Source organism: Argiope bruennichi, chromosome 11, assembly GCF_947563725.1.
Source record: "Argiope bruennichi chromosome 11, qqArgBrue1.1, whole genome shotgun sequence".
Taxonomy (NCBI): Eukaryota; Metazoa; Arthropoda; class Arachnida; order Araneae; family Araneidae; genus Argiope; species Argiope bruennichi.
In genome coordinates this window covers 21,509,781-21,519,640 of record NC_079161.1, presented here as the reverse complement: position 1 = coordinate 21,519,640, position 9,860 = coordinate 21,509,781, and the positions used below count along the sequence as shown (strand labels likewise).

At 32.1% G+C, this 9,860-nt stretch overlaps 2 non-coding genes across 2 annotated transcripts; both read left to right on the top strand.

Moving 5' to 3' along the window:
• Positions 1-1,696: 1,696 nt before the first annotated feature.
• LOC129957830 (U1 spliceosomal RNA) lies at positions 1,697-1,858 on the top strand. Its single transcript, XR_008782932.1, has one exon. It is a non-coding gene; the product is annotated as a U1 spliceosomal RNA (small nuclear RNA).
• Positions 1,859-3,862: 2,004 nt separating this feature from the next.
• On the top strand, positions 3,863-4,023 carry LOC129958002 (U1 spliceosomal RNA). The gene has a single exon (XR_008783098.1). It is a non-coding gene; the product is annotated as a U1 spliceosomal RNA (small nuclear RNA).
• Positions 4,024-9,860: the final 5,837 nt, after the last annotated feature.

The window sequence follows — 9,860 nt, the reverse complement described above, 5'->3', positions numbered from 1 at the left end:
CATGTTATTAAAAAAAATTAACATTTATTGACGAACACGAACACACTGATATTCACCGTTACTCTGATTAGATGTTATAAAATCTGAATAGATAAACATAAACGTGTAAACAGCTGTGCGCCGGTTTCTATGGCAAAACAGCTGGAAAGGGAAAAGAAGTTTCTAAGACAGAACATCTGCTTTACACAATTTTAAAGAATAACTTTTCCACTTTTTCGTTTCATTTTTTAAAAAAAATTAATTATTTAATAAGAACACCTGCTTTACCCAATTTTTTAGAATAGTTTTTCCCCCTCTTCGCTTGCTTTAAAAAAACATCTATACTTATATATAAAGTTCAATGTGTGTGTGTGTGTGTGTTGGCGCTCCACAGACCATTTGACCTACAGCTACCAAATTTGGTACATGTATACCTTAGAGGTCGGGAATGTGCACCTGGGGTCCCTTTTTTTGAATTTTTAATTAGAATTTTAATTATTAATTAAAAGCTAACTTTCTCGACAAAAATTATTTATTTTCCCTACCACCAAATGAGTAAGAGTTCAGTTTTTTTTCCCCAACAGTAATGAGGCTAGGCTTAAGATTTTTCGGCTGATTATTTCAAAGGATTCTGTTTATTTTCGTAATCTTTGATGCATTTAAAATTAAACATTGTTAATTAATCGATCTTTCAAATTAATTCTGAAATACTTTTGAATTAAAATAAAACAGAATAAAGGAAATAAAAATTTCTAATCTGCATAGCGTTACCCCAACTGGCTTAGAAAAACTCACGCATTTGCGTTACCGTAACTAGCGTTGTAAATTCAAGCATGCGCATTGTGTTCTGATTGTTGACATGACAACCAATATCAACGGACGATTTAAATTATTTTCAGATTAGTTGCATGCTTTTGTAATTAAAGTGTATTTATGTTAGTTATATATTTTTTGTGTATGCTTATGGTTTTAAGACCATCGTCTTTTAAGTAGTTTTTTTTAACCTGTTTTCAACCGATTATTTTAAACGATTCGTTTTTTTTTTTTTTTTTTTTTTTTTTAGTGTTTGATGCATTTAAAATTAAACATTGTTAATGAATCAATCTGGTCATGATGAATCTGAGAAAATTTTGTTGACAAATTTTTGAAATATTACATAAATTAAGAAAGATATTCTTTAGTGCCCATAAAGTTTAAACACTCAGTGACTGTTTTCAATTATCATATTACAAAAAAAAAATACTTTGTTTCAGTAAAAAATATTGTTATATTAATTGCAGATTAATCCTTCCCACTTTAATTTAAAGTATAAATTCTATGGGAGCCAACAGAAAATGAGAGAGATACATATTACGTGATGACTGAAGGCGTTTATAATATTATGAGTGAATTATATGCCTATCAAAATTTGAAGTTTTAAAATATTTTGATGAAGAAGCTATTAAAGTGTGAATTTCATAAAATATTTAATTATGAAAATTTTAACGAACAGTAACATTGGCGAACCGGCTGGTCGCCAAAGGCGGCTAGTATATATATATATATTACTACTTTAAAAATAGTATATAAATGAAATTTGGAATGAAGAACTAATATTTTTGACTAGCTAGTAAATGCGATTGCAATGTTCTAAAGAGTTCGGTTTGGAATGAATATAATTACCACTAAAAGTATTAAAAAAATGTTTTTATAAAATTAAGTTTTCCATAGGAGGAGCATACTTACTTGGCGTCGGAAATGCCCTGATCAAGAAGGGGGCTTTCCCGGTTGGAGGCCGTCCATTGCACTTCGGGCGGCTGACAATCGCCACTTCCGCAAAGTGCGGTTGGTTGGGGCGCATAATTTTTGGTAGTCGGGACTGCGTTCGCGCTGCTCCCGGATATTCATAACAGTAGACGACATTATATAATACGTGTGTTTGTATTTAATCTGTACTTCTTCCCTGTGGTAATTAGAATATCCATTCCTCTGATTTTGTTGTTTTTAATACATCGGTGCGAATCAAAATGTTGCATTCGTACTAAGTACATTCTTCCACCAATGCCTTAAAAACTGATATTATTTTTTCATGGTAAATGAATACTTTTTTAAAGTAAAAATCAGACTTTTAAGGCAATGGAATGATTATGCCCAAACTCACGAGAAATAAAAGATACAAGAGATAATAAATATTGACTGGCCCGGATAGCTTAATTTCTTTACTATGTATTGATTTTTGTAATGTCCACCAATAAAGACTTGCAACTAGAAAATATAAAGACTGTACGAAGCAATATTAACAGATAAATCTCCGAAGTTTCAGAAAACACGTCATTACATTTATATAGCATTTGCTCAATTTAATTTACTCTAACGATAAATTGTAAAAAGAGACGGTCGACTTCGCCCATCAGACGAAAGCAATCATTCTATTGGAAAACGGGTTCAGTTTGAAAGCCTGATTGACAACGGACCATCTCATTATATATTGGGCAGCAATGATATATATACATACATTAAACATGAATACAAAACTAGTGGTAATTTGCCACTCCAGCTTTTTTTCAGTAATTTGTCCTTGTTCCTATTCATCATGTAAAGATGTAATTGATAAGATGCCTGTGCCCACGGTCTTCGCATACCACAACTGTGATTTTCTAATTAGTTACAAAAAACAACTGTTTGACTCTCGATGACAGAAAAATAAACAAATTGCTTTCATGTTTTTTTTTTTTCACTTTTCTTGTCACCGACGTTAGTGCCGAACATTTATTTATTAGAGCCTTTAAAAATCAACTACAGTATTATAGACACAGATTAAATATCTCAAAAACTGAAATCTGAATGGAGGCCTGTATCGTCTAATTACGCCGCCGCTTGTATTACGCACAGCTGAGAAATTTTTCAATGCCCAATGCAGAGTGGTACTCTAACTTTATTTTAAAATATGATTATTCGAAGGCATGTCGAATCTCATCTTTGCTTCTCATGGACACACTCATTAGACCATGGCTTCTTGAGTTAAACACTGACGAGTGGCTTCTTGGATTCAACATGTTTAAAATATTTTTGAAAACAAATATATATTGAAAGATAATTTAGTTTTATCGAAGCCCAAATACACTAAAGGAAAGTTGAAAAGAAAAAAATTACCAAGCAATCACTGCGCAGTATCCTTTTATTTTAGAATCAATTCATTTCAGTCATGAGTGTTAAATCCAAAATTTTGGCACTAGCTTAAAAGGGCGCTGCTGTCGCTGCCGCTACAGAAAGCATGTAAAAAGGCATCGAAGAGTGACGAAATGCTGTAAATTCAACAGCATGCGACTTTTTATGAGTTTGAATAATGTTTATGCTGTGAAAGAGATTATTAAACAATGTCGCACTGTCCGATGAAAATAACTTTTGTAATACAGCATCTTTTACTTCACCTATTTGCGTTTTAACGAACTGACGCAGCATAAAAATGATATTTGCGTCAGACCTCATTACACTCAGTCGTAATTTCATCAGAATTTTTTTGTTGACCATTGCAATCGAATTTGGTGTCTATTTGGTAGCTGAATTTGTTGCAGTTGCTGGGAGTAGAAGGCACAGGTGTTGAGCAACGCTGAATGGTGAACCACAATAAAGCGCCATTTGAGGGCAATTAGGAAAAGTGCGCGCAGTTAACAATTTGACTCAATCTAAGGATTTGCCTAAAAAGAAAATAGGGAATTTAAATTCTGCTTCGTGGCTTCAGTTTAAAGCGAAAAAAAAAAGCAATTATATTAAAATTCCCATTATTTCTACCGACTTGTTGTGGCGAACGTCAGCTCACCCACGTAATAGAGTGAACTTCAATTGTACCACTATGAATAGAGAAAAAATTTATTCATAGAATTGATGCTCGGTATTTAAAGTCATACTTACCTGGCACTGGGGATGCCTTGATCATCAAGGAGGCTCCCCCGAGCAGAGACCTACCATTGCACTCTGGTGGGTTGACGTTCGCCACATCCGCAAATCGCGGTTGCTTGGGGTGCATAATTTTTGGTAGTTGGGACTGCGTTCGCGCTGTCCCTGTATAACTGAAAGAATACGTACACTACATAATTGAGTAATTGTTCTGTATAATTATACAGAACAATATATAACTGTATAATTGTTCCAAATAGGAAATGTCATCTATTTAGGAAATTAAGTATTAATTAAGGGATAATGTAATATATTAATATTCTACGCAATCAGCTATGTATCGATTGTGTTTGGATGACATGTAAAGCTTAGATTACCTCAATACCGTAAGAGTAGAGTCAATTCTTACATTATTAATAAGATGTACAACAGCGCCACCTGAAACAACTCACCACCACGCCATTTTTCGAAATCTTAGCTAAATCTGAGTTTAGTAGCACTGTTTACATGTCTTTTTCCGAAAAGAGATTTCCTACCTTTCCTTTTATATGTCAGGATAGATTCATGGTTTACAGTCTCTAGGTGAGGCTCAAACTCAATAATTAATCTTGTTTAGGAAAATTTTTGAACCTCTTCTAATAAGAGGCTAGTGGAAATTTGACTTTAGGTAGGTTTCTGGCATATTTCCGAAACTCACGACCCTTTGTAGCTGTCTGTTCGCGGACTAGAAAGTATTTTGAATTGTTACTCGTTTTGCCAATCAAATTATCTAAGCGCTGTCTCAGATCTTTTCGGATCCGTACTAGTAGAGGGCGCTTTCGTCGACTGTGAACCTTTTTTTTAACCATATGGAAGCCGTCGGAAAAACTTTATTAGTATCTAAATAAAAAAACTTTCCTTTTGCCTCTGAATATAAATATGATTCCCCCACAAAAAGACAATCTTATATAGCATTTCATACGAAATTATTTATCTGTTCTGACATTTGTTTGTTTTGCAATGTCTGTAAAGAATTCTAATTTAAAATTTTTTCTCTTAGTCACTAGTACATTTGCACAGAATTCAAATTTTATAACAAGTTTTACTTTCTTGAGCAAACATTCTTTGATTTAAAACTATGCATTTTTCGTAAGCGATCCATCCTACAATTTAAGCAATTCTTTTCAGTAAATTATAAAAATAAAGATTTTAATTAAATTTCCATTTCAATATTAATATGGTTCTGAGGATATTAGATATGTATTATCCATTTGGATTATTAAGGCATTCTCCTTCAGAATTAATTGCATGAGTAACTGCTTAATTTAACAGTATTTTTTATACATAAGCTTTCATTATTTTTATCTCTTAAGATTCCTAAATTAAAATGAACGCATTCTGGTCAATGCTACCCATCATTCTTTATCTTTTTATTTAAAATTAGTAATATGGTTTATCTGACAATCGACTGGTTCACAGAGAATATTTTTTATATTTAATTATAAATTGTTGGATATAATTTTATATTCACGATACCGTTAGAATTGACTGAAATTATTTCGTTCTACTTTAATTATCTCATAGTGCTAATAAAAATATAAATGTGCGGTTCAGCTATCACGTAAATTTCGAAGTGTTGTGACTTCAGTCATTGTGTTCGTCATGTAAACTATAAAGATATTAAACAGAATTCTTCGTTAGTTTTCAACAAAGAAAGAATATCACGATATCAAATTTTGACGAAATTATGGAAAAAGATTAAATTTCAGAAATTGAAGAATTTTGAATTTAAGCAAAAATAATAATAATAATTTTGAAAAACTGCTGCAATTCGAGATACAGTAGCAGAACTTTCAAATTCGCATCATTAAAAAGAATTTTTTTTAAATTTTAAAATGGTGTAAAATTCATTATTTTGCCATAATATGTTAGGAAGTCATCTGGAAAAAAGCCACAATTCGGTTTAATTTTTAATACGCTAAAATTCTTATTAAAAATTTTTTTAAAAATGGTTCCAAGATATACATTCTCAACTTCCAAATTATGTACGTGCCAAATATAGCAGTTGTGGGTCAAATCAACACCTCCTAAAGTTCAGCCGCCAGACGGCTAGAATGAGTCATCCAAAGTAGTCTGCCGATATCAACAGTCCAATGGGGAAAGGGATGCAGTTTCATGCTTTCTCTACAGTAAACACATCGTTTGGCAGTTATAAAATACTGGTTCAATTAAATATATAGAATTTTTATCTTTACAATTCTTTTTAAAATTCAAATCAGATTTTAAAAATTTTATTCTCGCAATTATATTGTGAAATATCTATAAAATGCATTACTTGAAAGTAGCTATGAAACTCTAATTTAAGGATATTCTAGAGAATTACTATATATTACTCCTCTCTTTTAAAAAAAATGAGCATGTATAAGATAATTTAACAATTTTATTTAAAAACTTTTTTGCATGAGCTATACAAGCTCTTACAAGGAGGAAAAAAAAGGATATTCTGGAGTTCAATATCTATATAACTTTGTTCATAAATCTTTAAAAAAATGATCATGAATAAGACATTTTAAACCAATTTATTTTAAGATTTTTACATGAAGTATGCAAGCTCTGACAAGATGTAAAACTAATTAAAAGATATTCTGGAGTGCAATAATTACAATTTCAAATAAATTTTATAGAAAATATCATGAATGAGACAATTTAAGTCAATTTATTTTAAAAAGATTTTTACATGATAAAAGTAAAGCAGGCCATTCTAAATTTTTGAATGAACTTCAACTGTGTCAATAGAATTATTTTATGCAAGGTAAGATAAAAATGTTTATGCTGAAAGGACATAACAAGCATACATGTTATATTACAAGCTAATTAACTATATTATATATAATTTACAACAAACTATATAAGAATACATTATCAGAATTCAACCACTTTCTTCATGAAAACATTCCATATTATAACATCTTCATCTCGAAAATGCAGGTTACAGACCTAGGAAAGCCTACAAGATAAATAAAATCTACAAATTAAAATTAACTAACGATGAAATTATATATATACAATTATTTTTAAGATGTAGATAAATATAAACAAATTTAAAAAATCCTGCATTATAATTTTGTTTTCTTTAATGTATGCTTTCAAAATTTATAAATTGAGATTTGGCATTTATCATGTGTGTACATATATTTAATATTCGGTTATACAGCTGCTTTAATAATTGCTGTTAAAATTATAGGACATTTTGTTAAAGATTAATTAAGATTTAATTCTTATTAAATCAGATTACAATTTTCATTGTTAAATTTATAAAATTAACTTGTAACAAGAAAAATATTAAAACTAATTAAAATTGCACTTTAGGAAAGCGTTATGTTGTTGCTAAACATGTTTGTCCATAAATATGTGACGATATGCAAGATTATTATTGAATCAATCTTTCAATTTATTAATAAATTAAAAAGACATTCAATATAATTCAAATATAAATTCAAATTGAAAATTGTTTGATTATCTTTTAAGAAAGTTACTGGATAGCTGTACTTACTCTTGAGCCTTTGCTTGGCTTGAAATCCTTCAGAAGGCACCTGTTGAGAGGGATTACGGCTCATTGGGGCCGCAGGCCCCACCATCCGTAAATCTAAAAATGGTTAACTTTGGAGTGATATGAAACTGACCTTAGTAATTACAGTGCATCATACATGGTTTATTTTAGTTTGGAAGTATTGTTTTCTTGTGTATGGGGGGAAAAAAGGGGGTTATGTATTATTTGTCTGCACTTTAAATTGCAAGGGCACAGCGAGGTCTGCGTTTGTTGCAGGTGTCGTTTATATCATATGTCGGTAGGTTACTTAGGGTGGGGTTGTCTATATTTATGATGTTTCCATAGAAGTTTTGGGCTTGTTTGAGGATGAATTGTTTGATTGGGGGGATGTTCAGAGCTTTAATGATTTCCGCATTTCTGATGAACCATCTAGCCCTGACTATCATCCTTAATGTTTTGTTTTCCAGTGCGACTATTTTTTGTAGGTTAGTTTTCGCCGTAGCAGCCCAGATCGGACACGCATAAGTAAGTATTGGTCTTAGATATGCTAGGTAAATGAGGACTTTATTGTTTATTGACAGACCTGAATTTCTGCAAATTAGCGGGTATTGGATTCTGAAAGCCAAATTAAATTTTTCTCTTGTTTTATTTATGTGCGTTTTGTAATTTAAGTTTTTATCTAGTGTTATTCCCAGGTATTTGACCTCGTTTTGCCAGCTGATTTCAGTTTTGTATATTTGGATTTTGGGCCAGTTATTATTTTTCTTGAAGAATAAGATTGTCCACGTTGAGTTTTATTTTCCAGCGGGTTAGCCAATTTTCGAGATTATTAATGTAATTTTGTAGGGGGATGATTGTTTGCTGAGGGTTTTTGCCTTGGGAGAGAATTGCAGTATCGTCTGCATAGAGACTTATCATGATGTCTTTTTGTTGGGGTATGTCATTCAGATAGAGTAGGAATACGACAGGTGCCAGAATTCCGCCTTGGGGTACCCCGGCTCTGAGTTTTCTTTTTGTTGAGTCCGTCTGGTTAACTTGCACTGTGAAATATCGGTCCGTGAGGTAAGATTTAATTATGTCAACTATTGTTTTGGGGAAATTGTAAGCAGTTAATTTATGTATTAGGCCTGGGATCCAAACTTTATCGAATGCTTTTGCTATGTCCAAGAATATGGCTGCTGTTGGTTTTTTGTTTTTCCTGCCTTCATGAAGGAATTCTATCATGCGGAGTAATTGATGAGTGGTGGAGAGTTTCTCCGTGAAGCTAAATTGCTGTGGGATTGAGATGCCAAGTTCTTTACTGTGTGTTAAGTATCTTGTGAGGATTATTTTTTCAGTTAGTTTGCTGAGGGTTGGAAGTAGGGAAATTGGTCTGTAGTTGACTGGCAGGGAGGGGTCTTTTCCAGGTTTAAGTATAGGGATAACTCTCGCAATTTTCCAGCATTTGGGGAAGTATCTGAGCTTTAGGATTTCGTTTACTAAGAGGGTTAGTTTGATAATGTGAGTTCATTGTGCTTTTAATTTTTCATTCTCAGGAAATTTAAAAATGGATAATTTTGAACCATTTTCATAATTTCCTTTGTAGTTGAAGACTGAACAGACGAAAGGCATTGTCTTATTGAAAAAAGTATCTATTTATGGAAAATACAGATGCGATATCTGTCTAATATGTAGTTTTCTGAAAGAAATATAGAAGATGGGAAGCTGCCGCCAACGGTTTGAAAACATTCTACACACCTGCTAGCTTGCAGTCAGACTACTTCCTATGATTCATCCGTTGGCGTTTCAGCCAAAGCTACGGCTTTGTACTTTAAGAAATGTTAGCCAAATGGTGCCTTGAAGAGAACAAATACATACATATTCATCTTTATTATTACCAGCGATATGTGGACGCTGAATGTCATCTGTGTGATTTTTGTACACTTTATAAATCAAAGTAATTATTTTTTAAATATAAAAGTTATTTTATGATAGGCATAATGTTTAAATTATAAAAATTACTAACTTATGACTTTCTTCCACAAACATTTCTTCCTTTGAAACCTGCAAGTTACTTGGCTGCAAAAATCATTGATCGGCATAGTAAGCCTTTTCAAGAGGTCGAGTTTTTAAAGGAAGCCTGCTTAGCATGCGCGTCCTCACTTTTTAAGGATTTTGATAATAAAGGTACGATAATTCAGCGCATCAAAGATACTCCTCTATCAAGAAGCACAATGAAAGAAAAAATCTTAAAACTGGTCGGAAATGTAACAGATGACATTAACTCCGCTCCTTTTATATCTCTATGTCTTGAAGAAAGTACTGGCGTCACTGAATCTGCACATCTAGCTATTTTTGCTCGATATTTTGTAGGAAACATCATTACGGAAGAATTAATTGCAATAACAATCATTAACAACTACAAAGAGCACAGATATTTGTATGGATGTTAAGAAATCGCGTGCTGAAAAAGAAATTGATTTGAAAAGAATTGTTT